This window comes from Emydura macquarii, unplaced genomic scaffold, assembly GCF_026122565.2.
Source record: "Emydura macquarii macquarii isolate MOO-44397 ecotype Brisbane River unplaced genomic scaffold, CSIRO-AGI_Emac_v2 contig_2699, whole genome shotgun sequence".
Taxonomy (NCBI): domain Eukaryota; kingdom Metazoa; phylum Chordata; order Testudines; family Chelidae; genus Emydura; species Emydura macquarii.
Window position 1 is genome coordinate 3,894,244 of NW_027132836.1, and position 11,453 is coordinate 3,905,696.

Here is an 11,453-nt window from a genome sequence, read left to right on the forward strand (position 1 = left end):
TGTGGGAAACCTGTGTTTTGTGGTTTTGCAGTGCCCTTGCTTTTTAGATGGACAGACAGACATGCAGGCATCTGTCCCCTCATTAACAAATTTAGCACTTACAACTCTTTTATGTAAAGCAAATTTAGTGTCAGCTCTGAAACCCAGATCTGCTTTGTGAATCACTCGTCTTTGCAGCAGGTGCTGAGCTGACAGTTTCAGGAAAGATTGTGAAATTTAATCACACAGTAGGGAATGCAGAGCCACCCCTTGAGGGCAATAGCCGTGAAGACACAATGGGAAACCACCCCTTGAGAGTGACCACAGAAATGTGTGACTTAGAAACACTGGCCATCTGCTTTGTGCAGAAAATGTAATCACAAGGGGTTTTTTGGTGGCGTTTTTTGGGGGGGTTTTTGCACAGGGCTATTGAACTGAGCTGCTCGTCAGTCAGCTCTACTCTTAGCCACACCCCTGGCAATAAAGATGCCCTGCATATATTTGCTGCCAACACACCCACCAGTTCAGGTTGGAATCAGTTCTTAGATCTCTCTGGGCCAAATGCAGGTCTGAACTTTGCCCTTTGACTGCTCTTCCCCTTGCTTTGTAGTATTCCTGTAAGCGTTTCATCAACACTGCCTAGATTTCTGTAGGCTAGGCTTGTTGCCTTTCTCCTTTCAGAAGTTGGTCCCTTTTGGGATGTATGACCTCTCAGTGTCCCTAGTTCTGCAGCTTCTGCTGGAGCCATTTCTTAGAGACTCTGGTCCTGCAGTACTCATGTGCTGATGACACTGGGAATACACATTACCCACTTACCCCTAGGCACCCCATGCTACATCTTTCTTCTGCCTCTAATGATCTCGGCAACAGTTCTAATACTGCTGAGGAGACTGCACCTGCACTCCTGCATTTACTTTTGAACAACTCAGCACCTTAAAGCTATAGACAAGTAGGAAAGAAATCAGAGAATCATATGGAGAATTTATGGGGCTGGAAGGACAGGTTTATTGGGAAATACTATAAGAATTAAATATTTATAAGCTTAGCTAAACAGCAATTTAGAGGGATATGAAAACCATCTACAAGAACTGAGAAGAAAAACACAAAACAAATAAACCCACACACCCTTTTGTTCCTGGAAGTGGAGCACAAACAAGGAATACAGGTCTGTGATATAAACCATCTGCTTGGATTTCTCATTCCAGTAGGCACTTAGATTCCATGATGATGAGTATGGTGCAAATACTTAGATTAAATGGATATTTGATAGGTTTAAACACAGGGAGGGAAGGTGAATGGTTTAGCATGGTACAAGAGCGCTCTGAAAAAGCTCCAATGGGCACAGAAACAGCTGCCTGACTATTCTGTGGCAAAGGAAAATGGAAACTCTTCATCGGTCATCTTGATATTACACTGGTTCCCCATCAAATACACAATCAAATTCAAGATCCTGATGATAATTTTTAAAGCCCTTAGGAGCTGTCAACACAAGGAGTGAGACTGACAGGAGCAGGAACCAGAGCTGTCATAGCATGTGGCCCCCGGGGAGGGAACTCCCTCTGTTAATACTCCGAATGACAGTGAGACCTTCCACTTTTAGATGCAAACATGGAACAGACCTCTTTATCAAGGGGTACATCTATATTGTGAAAAAAGTGAATCTCAGAGCTCAAGTCAATCGATTCAGGTTCATGCTACGGGGTCAGAAATAGCAGTATAGACACTGCTGCTCAGGCTGGAACCTGGGCTCTGAGATCCTTCCCCATTGCCAGGCTTCTGAGCCCAGGCTCCAGCCCAAGCAAGAACATCTTCACTGCTATTTTTAGCCCCATAGTGTGAGCCCTGTGAACCCGAAGCAGTTGACCTAGACTCTGAGACTTGCTAATGTGGGTTTGTTTGTTTTTTTGCAGTGTACATGTACTCTTTGTCTTCTAACCATGATGATGATAAATGGGAGAGAAGTAACATTCAGAGGAGTTGGATTCATGTCTCAGGATAAAATTCAGTCACAGGGTGGAGGGATAAATAGGCACCCACATCAAGGCCACCTCCAGATAATAAGGTAACTTGGATTCTCAATTTTTCCTGGGTGGATCCACTGTCGTCTACTGCCATGTTGTCTGGCAGACCACTTCATATCTTGGATGAAGGAGGCTTCAGCTTCCTTCATTTACCAATTTCATCTCAAAATATAGCCCATCAGTGTTTCCAGCCACATGCACTTCTATGTTATGGAAGTTTGCAGCACAATCTTGGACCAGCCCTGAGAAAGCTCTGTCTGCTGCACACACCAGCTTTACCTTTGTAGTACAGTTCCCTTGTGACTGATGAGCAGAGATGTCGACCATAGCTCTCATTCTGGAGTGTTAAGACAGCTTTTAAATATGCTGGTCCCAGGCCATTGAGCACCTTGCAGGTAGGGACTGCGACCTTGAACTTGACTCAGTATTCTATGGGAAGCCAGCATAAAGACCAGAGGACAGGCTTGATGTGTTCATGGCAGCCTATGTTGCTCTGAAGATGTGTTCTTTTCTAGTTGGAGTTTGCTTAAGCCTGATGGCTTGTGCCCAAGTATGACTGCTGAAGTTCAGACAAGAGGTGACAAAAGTATGGATAATTAAAACCAGATCATCATCCACCAGACTGGGACAGAATATTCTAGCCAGCAAGAGATAGTAGAAAGTGTTACTATATGTGGAAGATATAGGAATCCAGGAGCACTTCTAAACTAAGGATTGAATTGACCAATTATGGGTGTGTATCTTAACCAAAGGAGGCTGTACTGTGGCTGCAAACTCCACAAGTGCTTTCCTCTGCCCACCAGCATCAACTCTATTTTTCTTGGGTTCAGCTTCAACTAGCTTTCATCTCTGAGGTGGTCTTGTCCAAGCATTGGGCCATCTTGGTTGTAGTATTATAGATGTACGTTGTGAAGGATAAGTGGAGATATGTGTCATTTGAGTCATCTACTCATTGCTGGCACTTGGGTCCATGTTGGCTTACTGTTTCATCTAGAAGCTGCATGTATGTACTGAATACAACCGGAGGGAGAATCCTTGCGGGATTCCACAAGTGAGTGGTCTAGTGACAGAAGTGCTGTTTCTCATCAGTACTCTGTGTGTGTCCTTCCAGGAAAGACTTTAAAGCATTTTATCACATTCCCCTGGAGCACTGCCACCTCTCTTAGATGAGACAATTGGTTGAGAGTATATTGGCTGAATATTACAGAGAGGGGCAGAAGGGAGAGAATGGATGTTTGATCTCCATCCATAGGCATCAGGAAAACATCCATCGGTGCCACCAAAGCTGTTTCCAACTCATGTTCTGGCTTGAATCCAGATTTTGCTGGGTCTGTGATTTAGCTTTCAATTAGATGAGCTTGCAGTTGGCCTTTGGCTAGCGTCTGTATAGACTTGCTCTGGAATGGAAGGTTTGATACAGGATGGTGCATGGCTGCAATCAATGTATACAGGGTGGGTTTCTTCTGTGTTGGTATGATTACTGTGTGTTTGAAGGAGGAGGGGAAGATTCCTTCCCTGAATAAGGCATTGGCTATTCCACAGGACTACAGAGGTAAATGCACAAGCAAATCATAAACCCTCCCTGTGGAGACTGCAGGGATCTTGGCAGGTGACATCAAATGTTTGTTTGTACAAATTTGAATCCTGTCAGATGGGTCAGGTCATCTGACTTCTAACACTGCACACAAATGAAATGGCAGGTCATTAGTAGAGCAGGATAAACCTTTTCTAGTCTAGGGTTTTAATGGCTCCTGCTCTCCAGCTGGCACGTCACACCTGTAGACTGATACTTGTTTTACCAGCTGGGTGATTAGGATCAAACCTGGAGGGGTAGGAGTGGGGAGAAGAGTGTGCTCTGGATTCTGTGGTGCAGGAATTCCTGAACAAGGTAGATTTAATGCAAATTCATGATGAGTGTTCTGTGAACCTGTAGCCTGATTTTCCCAAATAAGGAAGGCAAGGAAGCAGCCTGTCAAAATGAATCCTGATTTTCCATTTCTCCATGCTCTTGCATGCATTAGGTATGGCTTCTGTTTGAGACAATGGGTTTTCTCTCAAAATTTGGTGATAACATTCTGCCTTTCCCTACTAATGGCCATGATGATTATGGTATACTCCCCTCCTCCCAGAGATAATTAATATTGTCTATCAGCTCTGTAGTGGAAATGGTAACTATAGAGCTGAAAGGTAACATTTTCAGAAGTGCCTACATGACTTCGGGTCAGGCTTTCAAAGGTTTTTCGATGCCTAGAGATGCACATAGGCACCTTGTGGAATTTTCAAAGGCATCTGAGTAGGTTATATGCCAAACTCTCATTGATTTCAGTTTCAATGGGTGTTAGACACCTAACATGTTTAGGTGCTTTTGAAAATCCCACTATGTGCCTATGTGCATCAGTAGGTGCCTACGCATCTTTAAAAATAATCCCCTTCAGAATGTAAGTCTCATGCTCATGCTCTTACGTCACTTAGGCACTTCTGCAGTTTGACCTGAAATCTGAAAACCAAAGGATATTCCATAATAGTTTTGTTGGTGTTAAAAGAAATGTTGATTCTTCTTCGAGTGCTTGCTCATGTCGGTTCAAAGTAGGTGCGCGCGTGCCGCATGCACAGTTTGCCAAAACGTTTTCCCTCAGAAGTACCTGCAAGGTCGGCTCTGATGCCCCTTGGGGTCACGCTACTATGGCGCTCTATAAAGGGGCCTGCCGACCCTCCGCCTCTTCAGTTCCTTCTTACCAGCCATGACGGTCACTGGAACTTTGTTGCTCTTGCCTAGCAAGTGAGTCCTTCATGTCAGTTTTTCTTAAGTACCTGTAAATAGTTTGGATAGTTAATTTAATTAGCTGTAGGTAATTAGTGTAGTAGGTTAAGTACCCTGCTTATCAGGTCGTTAGCCTCCTCTTCCCTCCCAGGATGAGGTATGTCTGGTTTTAAGCCCTGTGGGTCCTGCTTCAAGCCTATGCCAAGGGACAACCCACAATTGGCCTGTCTGAGATGCCTTGGGGAGTCTCATTTAAAAGAGAAGTGTAAGATCTGCACAGCCTAGGACCCAAAAGGAGCACAGTCAGCGCTTAAAGTTCCTACTGGTGGAGGCTGCCCTTTGACCTGCTGACCAGAGAGCAGGCTCATCAGTATCAGTGAGGAGTGCCCCGACCTCTATGAAGGAGCTGGCGCCGAGAGAGGAGACAGAACCAAAAGAACCCCGGTACCGACAAATGTCCCCAGCACAGAAGGAGCCTCGGCACTGGCAATCCCCGGCACTGAGGGCTTGACACAGGCTGAAAAGCAGCACTGCTTCCATTCCCTGGAGCCGCAGAAGAGGAGCAGGGACAGAGGGCACTCCCTGATGCCTAAGTCCAAGCCTGAGGAGGCTACTAGGGTGCGTCCCCCATGTTGGAACACCTGAGCCCTCAATCTTCGACCTCGGTACCCTTGACTCCAGGCCAGGGAAGAGCCTCATTGAATCCAGTGCCGGTGGTCTCCCCTGGGGGGAGAGGGAGGAGGAGGATATTCAGCCTCCCTCTACTCCAGAGACATTCGAGGCGGCCAGAGACCTTATTGAAGAGACAACTCTTCCGCCTCCACCTAGCCGTCCTTGGGATCATGATCCAGTACTGAGGAGACCCACGGTGCCATCCCAGGGCAAGCCAGCCATGATGGCGAGGTCGAGGTCCCCCTGGCACTGATCGCCGGCACCACATTGCACCGCCTCCCTGGGGTCACCGAGGAGTGAATAGCTCTCATCTGACTCTGAGGCAGAGTCTCATGCCTTATGGAGGAGCCGGCATGACATCAAGCAACGTGGGCGAGAGGAGCAGCCATTTGTGGTACCGTGGGCCCTGCAGTGGCAGATGCTGTCTCAGTGGTCGTTTTGGATACCTTGGGCATACCAGCAGACTCAAAGATCCCTCTTGGCGAGGTCCCACTTGTTGCCCTTGGGCGCAAGGGACTGGCCCTCCCATTCAGTAGCAAGTGCCTCATGCAGTGCCGTAGCGAGCTCAGACCCCAGCAGTGGTGCCAACATCGCGCATGATCCCGGTACCGAGGATGAAAAGCCAGCTCAGGAGTCGTCGGGTGTACGGGACCCAGGGGTCAGAGCATCCTCATTCTCATCACTGGATGAGATGGTTGCGGGGGCCCAGCCTGTGCCAGTTCTAGATGACAGCAGGGCGCACCAGGAATTGCTCTGCAGGGTCACTAAGAACATGGGCCTCCAGGTGGAGGAGGTTGTTGAGGGAGGGAACCCCATAGTTGATATATTAACACCTGAAGATCCTTCTAGGGTGACTCTCCCTCTTATCAATACCATCAAAGACAATACTGCAGCCTTATGGCAGACACCAGTCTCTCTGGCCCCAATGGCCAAATGAGTTGAGAGGAAATACTTTGTTCCCTCAAAAGGACATGAACTCTTTTACACACACCCACCTACTGGGTCTCTTGTGGTAGCAGTGGCTAATGAAAGGGAACATCAGGGACAGCAGGGTCCCACCCCTAAAGCAAAAGAGGCCAAGAAGTTGGACCTCTTCGGGGGGAAAGTTTATTCTATCAGGGGGCTCCAACTTAGGATAGCAAACCAACAGGCTATCCTTAGTAGATATGCTTTCAATGCTTGGCTTTCTGTGGAGAAGTTCAGAGATGCACTGCCCCCAGACTCCAAGGCCAAGTTTGCTGGGCATGTTAAGGAGGAGAAGGCAGTCTCAAAGACCTTACTTCAGGCAGCGCTGGATAGCGCTGATGTGGCTGCCAGGACAATGTCATCTGGGGTAGCGATGAGACGGAGCTCTTGACTTCAGGACTCCCTCAGGAGGTGCAAACCACCATACAGGACCTCCCATTTGAGGTTCCAGCCCTGTTCTCCTTGCAGACAGATGATAAACTGCACAGTCTGAAGGATTCTTGAGCCACCCTGAAGTCGTCCTTAGGGCTCCATACACCAGCGCCGCAAAGAAGATCCCTTAGACTACAACCCTTGCCCCGTTTCTACCAGGGCTTATCCATGTGGGACACAAACCGCCGAGGGGGTAGAAACAATAGCAGGTACAGGCCCCAAACACCTCCTCCGACAGAAGCTCCGTCCGTCCGAGGCAGTCCTCAGGGAACAGAGAACTTTTGAGGATGTGCCCAAGGACAGCATAACATTCAGTTCCCTGGATCCACTTCTATTATTTTCACACCGTTTATCCCAATTTCACAGTGCATGGTCCCAAATCACCTCGGATCCTTCACACTGTGAAACTGGATATTTTCTCCAGTTTTTCTCACGCCTGCTCTCCCTCCTTCCCTCCTCTTCCCTGTCCATTTTCAGGGACCGCTCTCACAAGCAACTCCTGTGAAAGGAGCTGCAGGTGTTCCTGGGAGTCGGAGCGGTGGAAGAGGTTCCTTGGGATCTCAGAGGGAAGGGGTTTTACTCCTGGTATTTCCTAATCCTGAAGGCCAAGGGAGGGTTCTGCCCTATCCTTGACCTCCAAAACCTCAACAGGTACATGAAGAAGTTGAGATTTCAAATGGTTACCCTGGCCTCGATTCTCTGGATCTGGGCAATTGGTATGCCACCCTCAATTTGAAGGACACTTATTTCCACGTTACCATCTTTCCGGGCCACAGGAAATTCCTTCGTTTTATTGTGGGTCAAGTGTATTACCAATTCACAGTCCTACCCTTCGGCGTCTCAACAGCTCCCTGCATTTCCACCAAGTATATGGTAGAGGCATACTTGAGGAAGAGAGGAGTACAGGTGTTTCCCTACCTCGACGACTGGTTAATCAAGGGATGAACCAGGGATCAGGTAGAAGCGGACGTAGGGTTCATCAGAACCTCATAGAATCATAGAAGATTAGAGTTGGAAGGGACCTCAGGAAGTCACCTAGTCCAACCCCCTGCTCAAAGCAGGACTAACCTCAGCTAAATCATCCCAGCCAGGCTTTCTCAAGCCGCAGATTAAAAACCTCTAAAGATGAAGATTCCACCACCTCCCTAGGTAACCCATTCCAGTGCTTCACCACCCTCCTAGTGAAAAACGTTTTCCTAATATCCAGCCTAGACCTCCCCACTGCAACTTGAGACCATTGCTCCTTGTTCTGTCATCTGCCACCACTGAGAACAGCCTAGCTCCATCCTCCCTGGAACCTCCTTTCAGGTAGTTAAAGGCTGCTATCAAATCCCCCCTCATTCTTCTCTTTAGCAGATTAAACAAGCCTAGTTCCTCAGCCTCTCCTCCTAAGTCATGTGCTCCAGCCCCCTAATCATTTTTGTTGCCCTCCGCTGGACTCTCTCTAACTTCTCCACATCCTTTTTACAGTGGGGGGCCCAAAACTGGACACAATACTCCAGATGTGGCCTCGCCAATGCCGAATAGAGGGGAATAGTCACTTCCCTCGATCTGCAGGCAGTGCTCCTATTAATGCAGCCCAATATACTATTAGCCTTCTTGGGAACCAGGGCACACTGCTGACTCATATCCAGCTTCTTATCCACTGTAACCCCCAGGTCCTTTTCTGCAGAACTGCTGCCTAGCTCATCAATCCCCAGTCTGTAGCTGGGACTCTGCACTTGTCCTTGTTGAACCTCATCAGATTTTTTTGGCCCAATCCTCCAATTTGTCTGGGTCACTCTATATCCTATCCCTACCCTCCAGCGTATCTACCACTCCCCCTAGCTTAGTGTCATCTGCAAACTTGTTGCAAACATTCAACAGATTAGGTTATCCTCAATGTCAAAAAGTCAACTTTGATCCCGACCAGGAGAATAGAGTTTATAGGAGCAGTGCTGGATGCAGATCTCGCCAGAGCCTCCCTCCCACGATCTCGCTTCTGTGCACTGCGGGCCCTCATAGGGAATGTCAGGCTGTACCCTCACACAATGGCCCGGAACTGCCTGAGACTGTTAGGACACATGGCGTCATGTACATATGTGGTACAGCATGCAACACTGCACTTCAGGCCCCTGCACAGATGGTTAGCTACAGTGTACCAGCCAGCTTGCCACAGCATAGACAGTGTCGTTTCCCCTCCATCCATCAGTGCTGGAATCCCTGTCCTGGTGGTGTGACCCGAATAATGTATGCGCAGGAGTCCCCTTTTCAGCACCTCAGCCATCGGTATGCCTGGTGACGGACGCCTCAATGATGGGCTGGGGAGCCCACTTGGGACAGTTAAGAACACAAGGTCTTTGGTCCCAGTCAGAGCCCCAACTTCATATCAACTTGAGAGAGTTGAGGGCAGTGCATCTAGCCTGTTAGGCCTCCCGAGATTATCTGGAAGGCAAGATGATATCGGTCCTTACAGACAACATGACAGCAATGTTTTATATAAACAGAATGGAGCTTGCTCCTTTCCCCTGTGTTGGGAAGCCCTCGAACTTTGGGACTTCTGCATCACATGATTGATACACCTGGAGGCCTCACACCTGGAGAACTCAGGCCTGCCAGGAGTTCAGAACATGTTGGCAGACAACCTCAGCAGGTCCTTTCTTGCGTACGAATTGTTCATCCATCTAGAGGTGTTGAACACCATCTTCCAGAGTTGGGGAGTTTCCCAAGTAGACTTGTTTGTCACAAGGAAGGAAGCCTCCAATTTTGCTTCTTTCAGATGCACCGTCCAGGATCAATAGCGGATGCCTTCCTCATCTTGTGGACCCGTCAGCTGTTCTATGCTTTTCCACCTACCCCGCTCACTCTGAGAGTCCTGTGAAAGATCAAGCAAGACAGGGCATCAGTGATCCTGATAGCCCCATCCTGGCCTCAACAGCACTGGTACACCTTGCTGCTCAACCTTTCAGAAAATCCAGTTACCCTTCCACTGCTTCCGGATCTCATCACGCAGGATCACGGGTCACTTCTCCACCCCAGTCTCGGATCCCTGCACCTCACAGCCTGGAAGCTCCGTAGTTAAATCTCTTGGAACTCGCTTGATCGGAGCTAGTTAGGGAGGTGCTCTTACACAGTAGGAGGCCCTCCACAAGGGCTACATATCTTGCTAAATGGAAAAGGTTCTTGGCATGCGTTGCCCAAAGGGGCATCCAAGCTCAATCAGCCCCGCGATCCTGGATTACTTGTTGTACCTAAAACAGCTGGGCCTAGTGCAGTCATCAGTTAAGGTGAACTTGGCAGCGATCTCAGCCTTCCATCCAGTGGTGGCAAGCCGCTTGGTTTTTGCTGATGCAATGGTATCGCAGTTCCTGAAAGGCCTAGAGTCCTAGACAGACTATATCCGCCTACTCACGAACCGGTCCCTCCATGGAATCTCAATCTTGTTCTATCACGATTGACAGGACCCCCATTTGAGCCTCTTGTATCGTGCTCTCTGTTATATTTATCCTGGAGAGTGGCATTTTTAGTAGCCATCGCTTCAGCCAGAAGGGTGTCGGAGCTTAGGGCACTCACGTTGGAGTCACCGTACACCGTGTTTTTTAAGGATAAAGTTCAACTCCGGCCACACCCAGCATTTCTGCTGAAGGTGGTGTCAGTTTCACGTAAACCAGGATATCTTTCTCCCCGTCTTCTACTCAAAGCTGCATGCTAATAGTCGGGAACGTAGACTGCGTTCCCTGGACGTCAGGAGGACATTGGCCTTCTATATAGAGAGAACCAAACTGTTCAGAAAGTCCACCCAGCTTTTCATGGTGCTGGCAAAAAGAATGAAAGGTCTTCCTGTCTCTTCCCAGAGAATTTATTCATGGATTACCTCATGCATCAGGACCTGCTATGACTTGGAGAAGGTATCAGTTCCTAAGCTTACGGTCCATTCAATAAGAGCCCAAGCCTTTTTGGCAGCCTATCTGGCCCAAGTCCCAATTCTGGACATTTGCAGAGCAGCCACATGGTCCACCATCCACACTTTCGCTTCTCATTATGCGATCACTCAACAAGCCAGAGATGACGCAGCATTCGGCAGAGCTGTGCACCAGTCTGTAGTTCCTTGAGCTCCGACCCCACCTCCTTGGTCTGGCTGGGGAATCACCTACTTGGAATTGACATGAGCAAGCACTCGAAGAAGAAAAGATGGTTACTTTCCTGTAGCTGGTAAGATGTGTTGCTCATGTCCATTCCAAGACCCACCCACCTACCCCTCTGTTGGAGCCAACCGGCAAGAAGAAGCTAAGGAGGCGGAGGGTCGGCAGGCCCTGTAGAGAGCATCATAGCAGCATGACTCCAGGGGGCACCAAAGCCGACCCTGTGGGTACTTCTGAGGGCAAACTTTCCAGTGAACTGTGCACACAGTGCCTGCACACCTGCTTGGAATGGACATGAGCAACACATCTCGAAGAACACCAGTTACAAGTAAGTAATCGTCTTTTATGCTGGCTCTGCAGGGGGGAAAGGGTTTGGGGAGCTGACAAGGGCAAGATGGAAGCAGAAAGGTTGGTTTCTTATAGAAAAACTGGCCAGAATGCAGGAGTTGCATAAAAATTCTTTAATTCAACCAATAATTTAGGAAACCAGAATTTTCCCAC

General features: G+C 48.4%; 1 long non-coding RNA gene across 1 annotated transcript in view; it reads left to right on the forward strand.

The window, feature by feature from the left end:
• Window positions 1-11,453, forward strand: part of LOC137164911 (uncharacterized) — a 35,180-nt gene that overhangs the window by 20,186 nt on the left and 3,541 nt on the right. The window lies entirely within an intron of this gene.